This window comes from Leopardus geoffroyi, chromosome A3, assembly GCF_018350155.1.
Source record: "Leopardus geoffroyi isolate Oge1 chromosome A3, O.geoffroyi_Oge1_pat1.0, whole genome shotgun sequence".
Classification (NCBI taxonomy): domain Eukaryota; kingdom Metazoa; phylum Chordata; class Mammalia; order Carnivora; family Felidae; genus Leopardus; species Leopardus geoffroyi.
This window is the reverse complement of record NC_059336.1, coordinates 102,738,561-102,752,995: the sequence shown is the minus strand read 5'-3', so window position 1 is coordinate 102,752,995 and position 14,435 is coordinate 102,738,561. Positions and strand designations below refer to the sequence as shown.

The 14,435-nt window shown below is 42.7% G+C and overlaps 1 protein-coding gene and 1 long non-coding RNA gene across 5 annotated transcripts in view; one reads left to right on the top strand and one right to left on the bottom strand.

Moving 5' to 3' along the window:
* Nucleotides 1–14,435, top strand: part of CHCHD5 (coiled-coil-helix-coiled-coil-helix domain containing 5) — a 43,895-nt gene that overhangs the window by 16,602 nt on the left and 12,858 nt on the right. The window lies entirely within an intron of this gene.
* Nucleotides 12,133–14,435, bottom strand: part of LOC123581123 — a 31,755-nt gene continuing 29,452 nt past the window's right edge. For all 4 annotated transcript variants that reach the window (XR_006703608.1, XR_006703609.1, XR_006703607.1 and 1 more), the window contains one exon: nt 12,133–14,422. This is a non-coding gene — a long non-coding RNA (uncharacterized LOC123581123). The remainder of the gene's footprint in view (nt 14,423–14,435) is intronic.

Below are 14,435 nucleotides of genomic sequence, written 5' to 3'. Positions count from 1 at the left end.
GGGAGAGAATCCTAAGCAGACTCGGCACTGTCAGTGTGGAGCCCAATGCGGGGCTCAAACTCACGAAACGTGAGATCATGACTTGAGCTGAAACCAAGAGTCAGACGCTTAACCAACTGAGCCACCCAGTCACCCCTATCATCCTCTTTGTTTTTAGCTACAGTCCAGAAAAATTGCTTTTTCTAAAAAAAAAAGAAAAAGAGAAAGAAAAAAAAATCTAAGACACAATATAAAGTACAATCCAACTGATAACACCTTAACTTAAATGGCTCAACATCATTGCAATCCAGTAGCCTTACAAACTCTGGATAACATCATTTTCTTAATCAAATATTCCAACTCTCTACTTGGCCAAGTACCACTCACACATTCGTCTTTCAAAAAGAAATTAAAAGGAAAAAGATTTGGTGGCATTATTGTTGCTGTCCAGTATCTTAACCCTTGACTGTATACAATTCCCCTTTTGTTCATTTTATTTTACTTATTTATTTATTTTTATTATTATGTTTATTTTGAGAGACACAGAGAGAGAGACAGAGGGAGAGAGTGAGTGGGGGAGGGGCAGAGAGAGAGGGAGACACAGAATCGGAAGCAGGCTCCAGGCTCTGAGCTGCCAGCACAGAGCCCCACGTGGGACTCAAACCCATGAGTGTGAGATCATGACCTGAGTCGAAGTCGGACGCTCAACCGACTGAGCCACCCAGGCGCCCCTCGTTTTGCTCATTTAAAAAAAATTTTTTTTTTTTCAACGTTTATTTATTTTCGGGACAGAGAGAGACAGAGCATGAATGGGGGAGGGGCAGAGAGAGAGGGAGACACAGAATCAGAAACAGGCTCCAGGCTCTGAGCCATCAGCCCAGAGCCCGACGCGGGGCTCGAACTCACGGACCGCGAGATCGTGACCTGGCTGAAGTCGGACGCTTAACCGACTGCGCCACCCAGGCGCCCCGACTCGTTTTGCTCATTTTAAAGATGAAACAAGGACTCTGTTAATCTTGTGCTAGTCTTGTCTGGGGTGGGACAATGCTTCACCCTTGCTGTGATCCCTCACACGGTTCCCATTTTCTGCATATGCAGCCATTTACTCAGGTGCAGATCCTGTAGCTTACATCATGTCATGTTTATGAGCTCTGCACACTGGTTGCATCCTTCAGGCTTTTAATTCCTTGCAGTTCACCCCTACAGTTTCCTGAACCATTGCGTGTGAAGAAGAGAGTTGGTTTTCTTCTTCTTGTTGGTAAGGGATTACCCACTCCCCACCCCTTGACTGCCATAGCACTGAATGGAGAATTCAACCTTCTTTCCCAACAAGATAGGAAAGGGGGAAGGCATGATAATAGGAGGACAGAAATACCACGTTTTTTTTACCCACCAAATTAAAATTTTATATTTCTGCTTTTTCTGATCAGATGCCTGTCCTCTATTCAATTGCATGTATGTACCTGTGACAGATCTTAATTTAACTTTTAAGTGTTCCTTGAGAATTTGGGAATTTTATGACAGCATTTTATTAATGTCCTCTAAGTCCAAAATTTTCATTAGAGGATGTTGGTTTTGTCTCTCATGAATTTATGGATTCACATCATGCACAGGAAAAAATTATGTGGATGTTCTTCCTCATGGGGAGATGCCTTTCCTGCCCCTGCTCCCCAGGCTGCCATGTGCATGGGGCTTTCCTAGGCATCAAGGCCACCTTGGTTTGGAGAAATGCCAGAGGTGGAAGCATCAGCTGGGCCATGCTTTCATTCTACTTGTCTACATTTGATTGAAGTCCAAGAAAATTTCAGTTCATGGAGAAGACATCTCATAATCTGTGTTCATGGAGAATAACACCAAGTGGAATCACCTTGAAACAGGCTTGTAATAGCTGCACAGAGCAACATGGCCTTCCCCCCACCCGCATTTTCACATAAAGGGGTCAGATTTCCAGAAGAGTAAGTCTGCCTATTGTTTTTAAACCACTTTAAACTCATTGTCTTGGTAATGTCCCCAGCCCTGAAGAGAGGCTGAAAGTCTACCTCAACTTGAGCAGATAGTGACCTGGTCTCATTAACTTCCTTTGGGAGAGCTGTTCTCTTACTTCCCCTTTAAACCATAGATCCTGAGGCACTGGGTGACTCAGTCCATTAAGCGTCTGACATCAGCCCAGGTCATGATCTCACAGTTCGTGAGTTTGAGCCCTGCATCAGGCTCTGTGCTGACAGCTCAGAGCTGGAGCCTGCCTTGGATTATGTGTCTCCCTCTTTCTCTGCCCCTCTCCTGCTCATGCTCTGTCTCTCAGTCTCTCAAAAATAAATAAATGTTAAAAAAAAATTCTTTTTTAATACAAAATAAACCATAGGTCTTATCCAGCATTTTCTACCTACCAGATTTGGCAAGGGGAAAAAAAAAGAGATTAATTGCTTAGATCACAAAGCAGAGTTAGGCAGCTACCAGCTAGCCCCCAACATTCGCAACCAAGGCAAGAGTGTAATGGAGGCCCTGCACCAATACATCCAATATTTACAAAGTCAAAGTGACAAGATGCTAAATGAAATATGTCTTATCCTCCTCCCATGATAAACACATATTTACATTAACAGAATCAAAAAACATGTATAGGGTGCCTGGGTGACTCAGTCACTTAAGCGTCCGACTTCAGCTCAGGTCATGATCTCATGGTTCATGAGTTCAAGCCCCTCATGGGGCTCTCGCACAGAGCCAGCTTTGGATCCTCTGTCTTCCTCTATCTCTGCTCCTCCTCAGGTCACATGTAGGCGCATGCACTTCCTCTCTCTCTCTAAAATAAATAAACATTAAAAAAAAACACCCCAATGTATAAAGCTGTGGCTATAGACGATAAAAGTTGACAGCATATCATAGGTGACTCCATTTAACATTTACGGCTCATGTCTGGGTGATCGATGATGGTTGGAGGAATAATAAAATAAAGACAAGTAGAATTCAGATTTATTAAATATTTTGTTAAATTATTTTTTGCCTTCATTTCAGCAAAATCCCTGACTTGTTAAAATCAGGATTTTTACTGAATTTGAGAAGAAGCAAGAAACTGGGTGCTAAGTGGGTGCTTTTCACTCTTGTGAAATACATAGTTACGCAAGAACCCATGGTAGTCACGGTATCATACATTTCTGGTGGGAATGTAAAATGGTGCCACTGCTTCAGAAAACAGCCTGGCACTTCCTCAGAAAATTAAACATGGAGTTACCATATGACCCAGCAATTCCCCTCCTAGGTATATTCCACCCGAAAGAGTTTAAAACACATGTTCACACAAAAGTTTGTGCAAGAGTGTTCATAACAACATTATTCATAATAGCGCAACAGTGGGAAAAACCCAAGTATTTATCAACTGATGAATAGACAAACAGAACGAGCTATCTCTGTCTGATGGAATATTATTCAGCCGTAAATAACGAGGGGTGAGGGGCGCCTGGGTGGCTCAGTCGGTTGGGCGTTCGACTTCGGCTCAGGTCATGATCTTGCGGTCCGTGAGTTCGAGCCCCGCGTCGGGCTCTGTGCTGGCAGCTCAGAGCCTGGAGCCTGTTTCAGATTCTGTGTCTCCCTCTCTCTCTGACCCTTCTCCGTTCATGCTCTGTCTCTCCCTGTCTCAAAAATAAATAAACGTTGGGACGCCTGGGTGGCGCAGTCGGTTAGGCGTCTGACTTCAGCCGGGTCATGATCTCGCGGTCCGGGAGTTCGAGCCCCGCGTCAGGCTCTGGGCTGATGGCTCAGAGCCTGGAGCCTGTTTCCGATTCTGTGTCTCCCTCTCTCTCTGCCCCTCCCCCGTTCATGCTCTGTCTCTCTCTGTCCCAAAAATAAAAACAAAAAAAAACAAAAAAAAAACCGTTGAAAAATAAATAAACGTTAAAACAAAATTTAAATAACAAGGGGTGAAATACTGCTACATGCTACAACATGGATGAACCTTGAACACATCATGTTAAGTAACAGGAGGTGGTCACAAAGGACTGTATACTGTATGATTCCATTTATATGAAATGGCCGGAGAATAGGCAAATCCAGAGACAGAAAAGTAGATTCACGGTTGCCAGGAACTAAGGTGAGGGAGGAACGGGGAGCGAATATTCATGAGTGTAGGGTTTCTTTTTGTGTGTTTGTTTCGTTTTCCCTTTTTATTTTTATTGTTTTAAATGCTTCAAGTTTTTATTTAAATTCAAGTTAGTTAAAAGTACAGGGTTTCTTATTGGGAGTGATAAACATGTTCTGGAATTAGTTGGGATTATTGTACAACTTTGTGAATATACTATAAACCAAATTAATAGGTTGAATTTTAAAAGGTTGAATTTTATGGTGTGTGAATACTATCTCGAAAAAGATTGCTATTAAAAAAGCCCACACGGGGCGCCTGGGTGGTTCAGTCGGTTAAGCGGCCGACTTCGGCTCAGGTCACGATCTTGCGGTCCGTGAGTTCGAGCCCCGCATCGGGCTCTGTGCTGACAGCTCAGAGCCTGGAGCCTGTTTCGGATTCTGTGTCTCCCTCTCTCTGACCCTCCCCCGTTCATGCTCTGTCTCTCTCTGTCTCAAAAATAAATAAACGTTAAAAAAAAAAAGCCCACAAATTTTGGGGTGCCTGGGCGGCTCAGTCGGTTAAGTGACTGACTTTGGCTCAGGTCATGATTTCGCGGTTCATGAGTTCAAGCCCCGCATCAGGCTCTGTGCTGACAGCTCAGAGCCTGGAGCCTACTTTGGATTCTGTGAGTCCCTCTCTCTCTGTCCCTCCCCTGCTCATGCTCTGTCTGTCTCTCTCAAACATAAATAAACATTAAAAAAAAAAACTCGCAAATTTTAAAAAGCTAGCTCGTTCCCTCCTTCATCCATTCAGTCTGTCAGTCAGACGTTTATTGAGCATCTATAAGGTGCTAGGTAGTGTTTTAAATGCTGGGATTACCTGTTTCAGTGAACAAAACAGACAAAATTCCCGGCCCTTGTGAAGGATATAAATTAGAAGAGAGCACAAGCAGAAAATTTTAGTTCAAGTGTTAGAAAGAGGATCTGGAAGAGGTAAAATGTTTGCAAGTAAGTGTGTTGTCAAAAATTGGTGGGAAATTTCATAACAGAGTCTCTGTTGAGTCTCTGTTGGGCCCAGAAAAAAACAAAAACAAAAAAAAAAACAATCCTCTTAGCGTTCCTGACAATTACAGTCATGTTCTCAGACTTCAGAAAGCATGGGAATCTCTGGAAAGACTGAATAAGAATGGAGATTGCCCAGAAGTCTGGTTCCTTAGGCCTCTACATTTAATTACAGTTTTCATTACAGAGAATTTATTTAAAAAAATTTTTTAATGTTTATTTATTTTTGAGAGAGAGATAGAATGTGAGTAGGGGAGGCAAGGAGAGAGAGGGAGATGCAGAATCTGAAGCAGGCTCCAGGCTGCTCAGAGCTCAGATGCAGGGCTCAGAGCCTGATGCAGGGCTCAAACTCACAAATGGTGAGGTCATGACCTGAGCTGAAGTTGGACTCTTAACCAACTGAGCCACCCAGGCGCCCTCATTATGGAGAATTTAAAACAAATACAAAGGTAGGCTAGAATGGGGAACACCCATCCAGCCCCAGTGACAACTCTGGAAGACCAACTGCAATAAGGGCTGAAGGGTCTTTCACCAAGGTTCTCAACCTCATCACAATGGACACTTTAGGCACTATAATTCTTTGCAGGGGCATGGGGAGGTCCCAGGCACTGTAATGTGTTTATCACCATCCTGGCATCTACCCACTAGATAACCAGTGGCATCCCAACCCTCAGTCATGGAAATCAAAAATGTCTCCAGACGTTGTCATATGTCTCCTGGACGAAAAAAATCACTCTTGGTTAAGAACCATCACTTTATTTTTAAAATTAACGTATTACTATTTTTTTTTTGATTGAAGTATAGTTGGCACACAGTGTTACATTAGTTTCAGGTGTATGACATAGTGATTCAACAGTTTTATGCATTATGCTGTGCTCACCACAAGTGTAGCTCCCGTGTGTCACCAGGCATTGCTATTACAATACCATTGACTACATTTTCTATGCTGTACTTTTCAACCCCCTGACTTATTCCGTAACTGGAAGTTTGTACCTCCCACTCCCCTTCCTCCATTTTGCCCATCCCCCCACCCCCTCAGCTCTGGCAACCATCAGTTGTTTTTCTGTATTTGTGAGTTTGTTTCTGCTTTGTTTTTGTTTTTGTTTTTTTTTTAGATTCCACATACAGGTGAAATCATATGGTATTTGTCTTTCTTTGTTTGACTTATTTCACTTAGCACAATACCCTCTGCATCCATCCGTGTTGTCACAAATAGTAAGATCTCATTATTTTTTATGGTTGAGTAACATTTCATTGTATATAACATCTTTTAAAAAAAACTTTAATGTTTATTTTATTTATTTTGAGAGAGAGAGAGCGAGCAAGTGAGCAGGAGAGAGGCAGAGAGGATCCCAAGCTGGCTCCACACTGTCAGCATAGAGCCCAATGTGGGGCTCGAACCCACAGACTGTGAGATCATGACCTGAGCCAAAATCAAGAGTCGGATGCTCAACCAACTGAACCCCCTAGGTGTCCCTATACCACATCTTATTTATTCATTCATCTCTCAGTGGACACCTAGGTTGTTTCCATATCTTTGCTACTGTAAATAATACTGCAGTAAATACAGGGTGCATATTATATCTCTTCTAATGGGTCTTTTTTGTTTTCTTTGGATAAATACCTAGTAGTGGAATTATTGGATCACATAGTATTTCTAATTATTGAGGAGCCTCCATACTGTTTTCCACAGTGGCAACGCCAATTTAGATTCCTACCCAACACGCACAAGGGAAGAACCATTGCTTTAGATGATATTCTAAGTCATGTTTTTTCTGACTCTTGGCCTGTCCCCAGTGGATTAGCCATCGGTTCTGTTAACTTAGAAAACTACTGACTCTTTGGGCTGCAGACTGAGAACAAATTGTAGTTAATGATTCAGCATACTGGACACATAGTAAGGACCCTTTCTCTGAGGAGACTGATTGGAGTCAAGGTGCTGGTCCACCCTGTGTGGTCCACATTGCCTCCTGAACCCACAGTCATACTGAACATGGCACTACATCCACCATCCTACATTGGACACAAAGTTGAGGACCCTGCTTCTGATGCAGAAGCCTCCACTACATGCAAGACTTGTGACTTCTGCCAAAAGTTGGCCCCTTTATTTAACAGTGAAGGAATCCACAGGACAGGGGCATTGGCTCTACCCATTCTTGATGGATTGCCTACATTGGACCTTTGACTCTCGTTTTTTTGGCTTCCAACAGTGCTTCACCATTGTTACACTTTTTTAGGTTATGATGTTGCTGGTCCAGTCTCATTAGCTGACTCTAGGCATACCATTGTGGTGTTTGAAACCAGACTATCATGTATTTGGCTTTCTGGATCATTTGCAGGTTGACAGTGGTGCGCCTTTTGTAACAAAGCCTGCAAAGCCACCCAACAAGGGACTGAGAGTCCAAGTATTCAATGAATCTATATGCTCTCTATCATCCACAGGCTTCTGGTATTGTTGAGCTTTGAAACACTCTCCTCGGAAATCAACTCACAAAGATTTCAGACTCTACCTCTCTCATCTCCTCCTTGTCTAAATACCTTAGTAAGGCAGTTTGGTCACTGTGATGTTTTTGTAGTATGTCAGCTTGGCTAGACTAAACCATATTTCTGAATTCCCATAGCTCAGTGTTGGCCTCCTCTGATGGCAGATTGGATACTCATCAATGTCATAGCATACCAGCCTTTGTGAGGGAAAAGCCATTCTGTTGAACCCAGGCATGGACTCCATTACCCACTATGGCCAAGCCATCTCATACATGGACTATTCCATGTACACTCTTCTCACTTGTACATGGGCCTACCGAGCATTGGCATCACCACCTGATTAAATTTGTGAAAATCTATCATCTGAATTTTGTGCAGGCCAAACATATAAGTTAAATGAAAATATGTTGGGGATCACCAGGTCTGCATCTTTTGAGCTTTGGATGGTGGTGGTTCTGGATGGTGGTAGCAAGAGATAGGGATTCCCCCAGGAATAAGGCATTGATTTTTGGTTGAGTATTTAAGGTAGAGGTGGGGAGGAGCAGTTCTAGAATCTTTCACTTGGCCTGTCCCATCACAATAGGCTTTATTCTTTGGGTCAGGAAAGAAATGTGGGGATTTCACCAGCTGGGAAATATATCTGATGTGACTGGGGAAATAACCACAAGATTAGTTCAAGGTCTCACCTGGCCCACTGTGAGATGGACTTCAGCCAAAACTCTATCTGCTGATCTCCATAAGCTCTTTCCTTTCCATTGGATGATGGGGCACTTTGGCTTTCCAAAGATTAGGTTCAGATATGAGGCAATATCCACAATATGGCAGCTAGTGGGATGAGCACAGCTTTAAAAATGACCAGAATCTGATTCTTGGCCTCACTTTTTTCCAGTTTTTTTTGGGGGGGGGGGTGGGGAGGGCAAGGGGAGGAAGAGAAGAGGCAAGGTTTTTAAGCTCTCTGAGCCTGTTTGCTTATCAGTAAGATGGAGCTAAAAATACTCATCAGATTGTTGTGAGGATATGGCAAGACCACTTACATCAAGTGTTTTAAGTGCTGCCTAGAATGTAGTCTAATGACCATGAATACCATTTACTTCTTTTTTTTAAATGTGTTTTTAAGTTTATATTTTGAGAGAGAGAGAGTGAGAGAGCTGGAGAGGTAGAGATAGAGGGAGAGAGAGAGAATCCCAAGCAGGCTCTGCACTGTCAGTATGGAGCCTGATATGGGGCTCGAACTCACCAACTGTGAGATCATGACCTGAGCTGAAATCAACAGTCGGACACTTTAACCAACTGAGCCACCCAGGCGCCCCCATTTACTTCTTTTGGAAGGAGAGTGCAAACCTGACTTGTTATCATTCCTTCATCAATATTTTGATAACTTACATTCCATAGCATTTTGATTTTTCTAATTTAATTTCAAAGGTTTTACATCACTTAATTATTCATAATATTTCTTGAAAGTAGATTTGAGCTGGTACAAACTCCCCTTGAGATTTTAGATACTTAGACCCAGAGAATATAGATGATTTGCTCCTTATTTTCACACGATGAGCCATACAATTTAACTTACATTTTGAAAATACATTTGTACTCCTATCCTAGAACTTAATTTAGCAAGTTATTTCTTTTAAAAGTTGGTGAGAGGGGCGCCTGGGTGGCTCAGTCGGTTAAGCGTCCGACTTCAGCTCAGGTCACGATCTCGCAGTCCGTGAGTTCGAGCCCCGCGTCGGGCTCTGGGCTGATGGCTCAGAGCCTGGAGCCTGCTTCCAGTTCTGTGTCTCCCTCTCTCTTTGCCCCTGCCCTGTTCATGCTCTGTCTCTCTCTGTCTCAAAAATAAATAAAATGTTAAAAAAAAAAAAAAAAGTTGGTGAGAGTGTAAGAAATTTTGCTCCAACCAGAGCTACTAGGAGTATAAACTGGGAAAGCATGTCTGCAAGATTTAATACAACCAAGAAAAATACCAGTAACTTTAATGCAGCAGTTCATCGTCTAGAAATTCATTTATTTTGTCCTTTTTGTAACTTAAGTTACTTACATGGATCTTTCACTTTTAGCCTTTATTTTTCTCTAACATGAGCATTTAGGGCTATAATATCTAGACAGTGTTTGTGATATGGTAGCATTATCATTGTTTTTCATTTCTGCATCCTAAGTGATTTCCACTTCTTCTTTGACACATGAATATTGAGAAGTTACTTCATAAGGAGATGCCTGGCTGGCTTAGGGGGTAGAGTCTGTGACTTGATCTCAGGGTGGTGAGTTTGAGCCCCACGTTGAGCATGGAGCATACTTAAAAATAAATAAAATAGAAGTTATTTCATGAATTTGCAAATATGGTGTTTTTCTACTTTTCTTTTGGTTAACACTTTCTAACTTAATTGAATTGTGGTCAAGAAGTGACACCAGTCCTTTGAGATTTGGTGAACAATGTTACGTGGGATCTTTTTTCGTAAAAGCTTGATGTGAAATTCAAAACAATGTGTGCTCCACAACTGTTGTTCCATTTTTGCCCCAAAGATAATGCCTTTGGCTGCCAAGTTTAGTCAATATAGTAACATCTTGATCAAAATATTACAGAAAGTGATGTGTAAAATATCCCAAGGATAGTAGCATTGTGAATTCCTGCTTGTAGTTCTGCCCATTTTTTATTTATATACAGTATTTTATGCTATTCAGTTAGGTTCACAGAAGTTTGTATTTATTTCATGTTCTGGTGAATTAAACCTTTTATCATAATGGAGTGATCCTCTTTATCTCTAGTAATGCTTTTTTGCCTTAAATTCTATTTGGTCTGATAATAACATAGCCACATCTGCTTTCTTTTCCTTAGTTTGTCTAAATACATCCTTTTGTATTCCTTTACTGTAAATCTTTTAAGTGAAAATTTTCAGTTATTTATATTATGTATATTCTATTATAATTTATATGATAATCAGTGACCCATTTGGAATACTTTGGTCATCTTCTTTTGTGCTTTATATTTTGCCTTTTCTTCTAGTTCTATTCATCTTTGGCTTCTTTTGTACTGGTGAAATACTGTTATAGAATTACTTTTTTTTTCTCTTTGTACAAGTGTGGGATTTCTATTTCTAGTCTAATAATTTTTACCTCAGGTATTTTGACATTCACAATTAACTTATTAAAGTCCAAAATTAGTGAATAGCTTTACCATCCTTCACATCATGCAAGGATATTTGAATACACTAACCTCACATCCTCTCCCCCTTATTTTGTTGTTCATCTTGTTATTTTAAGCCTGGCAGACATTTTTATTATGTTTTGCACCACAAGTGTTCTTCATTCTTTCCTTCGATCTTTTTTCTGGATTGCTTTCCATCTGTACTGCAGCTCTGTTGGAGGCAGACCCTCTACTTTGTTAGCTTGGAATGTCTTTATTTTGCTTTCATTCTTCAAGGGTACTTTTATTGATTACAAAATTCCAAGTTGACAGTCTGTGAAAAAAAAAGCATTAACAGGGTGGCTCAAGACCGCTATCTTTAGAAAGGACTGCTTACAAGGATGGTCCATGGCTGGCATGTGGGCCCTTGGATTTCAGAAGTGTTCCCATCATTCCCTGACTGACAAGAATGGCTTACTGTGTCGAAACTGTACCATATGGTCTATGTTGAACATCTGCTCTCCTACTGGGAGTCTGGAATTTTGATCTGTGCTAGACAGAGGTCCCTACGTTCCCAGTTCCCAGTACAAATCTTATACCCTGAGCCTCTAATGAGCTTCCCTGGTGGACAACATTTTACACATGTTGTCACAACTCTGCTGGAAGAATCGAGCGTGTCCTGTGTGACTCCCCTGGGAGAGGACTCTTGGAAGCTTGCACCTGGTTTCCTTTGGACTGTGCCCCACGCACCATTTCCTTTTTTGTTGTTTGTTTTTGTTTGTTTGTTTGCTTGTTTTTTGTTTTGCTTTATGTCTTTTTACTATAATGAATGAGTCCGACTATACGCTGAGTCCTGTGAGACCTCCTGGTGAATTGCTGAACCTGAAGGAGCCCTGACACACCGTCATTTCACCTCAGAACACTGGGTATTATTCCGTCATTTTCTGGCTTCCGATCTTGCTGGTGAGAAGTCAGCTGAAAGTCTAGATGCTATCCTGATACTCTCAGCTCAAGCACAGTGGCTGTCATACGGTGGGAACTCAAATACTTGCCCAAAAATGGTGAAGGAAGGGATTCTACAAGAAGAGGACTTAGAATGTTAAATACCCAGAGACGTTCCTGCTCATCATAACTTGTGACCCAGGCTGCCTGAAGGATTACTCGGGCCTGGAATTGAAGCTTTCTCCAGGAAAGCTTCTTTACAACACATAAATAGGGGCACCTGGGTGGCTGAGTCGGTTAAGCGTCCAACTTTGGCTCAGGTCATGATCTCATGGTTCGTGAGTCCAAGCCCCGTGTTGTGCTCTGTGCTGACAGCTCAGAGCCTGGAGCTGCTTCGGATTCTGTGTCTCCCTCTCCCTCTGCCCCTCCCTGCTTGTGTTCTGTCTCTCTGCCTCTCAAAAATAAACAGTGAAAAAAACATTTTTTTTAAATACAATACATCAATACATATATACATACAAAAAATTATTTTAGAGGAACTTGGGCAGCTCTGAGGCACCTGTGGGGTCTGCTGGACTCACAGGTCAATTGTGGGAGGCACAGGCTGAGAGCCTTAGAGGCTGAGGGTCAAGGATTCCTAAGATACCTGTGATGCAGCGAGTGGAGTTTAAGGGCCAACAGGTGGAAGAAGTTGGAGGTCCCTGCTTAGTTTTAGGTGAGAAAGAGCAAGTCTCTTGTTTGGAATGGCTGGGAAGGAAGGTACAATAAATGCAAAATCTGCAGGACGGGGTCAAAAAGTGGGCCAAGTTGGTCTTGGAGAGAGGCTAGGAGGCTTGTGGAAGTAACCCCTTTCATTGCTTCCAGAGGTCTCTTGCCCCAGTCCATCCTGAGGGAGGAAAGGAGTACCAGAAATGAGTACAGATTCCCAGAGCTTGTGTTCCAAAAGGGAGCTCAACATTATGTTGCATATGACTGCAATTCTCTGTAAACACTTTTAGTTGGTCTACTCCTGCTCTTCACCCTGCAAGATTTTTTTTTTTTTTTTTTTTTTAACCTAACCCAGACTTGCTCTCAGGGGTCCTAATTCCACCCCAAGGCATTTTTGACAACAACCAGAGGTTGGGAGAGTTATACCCTGGGGCAAGATTGTAAATGGCCCCTGATCGGGATGCAAAACAGCCATTTGCCAGATCAGACTGCGTACTGCATTCCTGATAGCCTGTTAAGCTCAACCAAGAAACATCTTCTGGATACCTCTCAGGCAAAGCCGTGATAACCAACCACTGGGGCTACCCTTTGGTTGTGTTCACAGTTGTCTACTTGCCTTCTGCTAGGATACATCTGGTTTGTGCAGGAACCAGATGTGATTTAAAAGGGGGTATGATACGCACCTCCACCTGCACATTCTTTCATCTTTATGGGTGACGCTAATTTGTTAGGCCAATCCCCCCTGGGATGGAATATGGTTTTTGACATACTATTTTGGTCAGGGGAGGCAGTTTCGGAGGCTTCCACTTGACTTTTCCCCCTACAGTGGTTCTTCCCCACAGGCTGAGGACCATATGGGGTTATTCTGATTGGGAAACATGTCCATTCCAGTGATCTATTTGTGGATCAGGGAAATGAGCATCCGGGGGATCTATGGGCACAGTGGGTCCACTATGACTTGGCCTGGCCCAGGATGCCATGTATGAGCTGGGCTCCATAATGATGATGTTTCAGGTCTCTGCTTCTCAGTGTTAACTCATCCTGTGTCCGACAGGCCTTGAAATATCTGGTTATTCTCCTTTCTTCTGAGGTCCCTTTAGAGGTCCATTTGGAGAGGGACCATCACTACCATATACATTTGCCATGACATTGTAGGATCCTTCCTTATGCAGCTCAGCCTCCCTTCAGTCAGAGGTCTGATAGGCAACTGTTCATAATTTTTTACTGGGATGGCTGCCTTGAGCCTTTATCATCCATCTGATTCCCTTTAGTTGTATAAATTAAGCTATATCTTGCCCCCTAGGAATACTATGTTCTAATACCATCTTATAATTCTCTATGGGAACAGACTCCTCTGGCTGCTGTGAATTACAACTGTTCTTGTCATGTATTATAGTAATCTTACCCACCTTGCTGCTGGCAGTGGCGTGCCATCACTGGCCTCTATTATTTTGAGATTCTGTCATCCTCATCAGAATTAGAAGCGTACTTCTTTCTGCATGGGCATCTCCCATCAGCCCTGGCCTAGAGAGGAGCAGCCACTGGACTTTTTACCCATGCTGGTGGCCATATTCACTAGCACATTCCTTATCACTTGGGAAAAATAGAATGTTCTTCAGGTCCTCCTGTGGACCACAGCCGCCTGGTGAGTTTTCTGTCCTCAGTAGCCTGTCTACACCAGCATGCCCACTTCTCTGAGTCTTTTGATCCCTTCACCCACTATTTGCCATGGCAGTGCTGGCAGTTCTGTTTCATTTAGTGCAAGCCATTGCTTTTTCTAAGCTTCCATGAGCCAACCAAGTAGAGCATTAATACCACTGCCTGCTCCTTGCCAGGGTGTTACATCCTGTACCACATAGTAGTGCTCCCGATTCAATCTACTCTCCTTCATCCAACTTCATGGTTTGCCTCCCTTGATGCAACACAAGGAGAATCCAGTCCCATGTCAATTCTCCAACTCCTGCTGGACTCACTGGCCATGTCCTGCAGTTCCACTGGTGTTTGATTTCTTCTCCCACTTGGTAGGCCTGCTGTCTTCCCGCTGTGGCCAAGAGGACTGCAGTGTGGTTGCTCCAGCTGGGAGGGATCA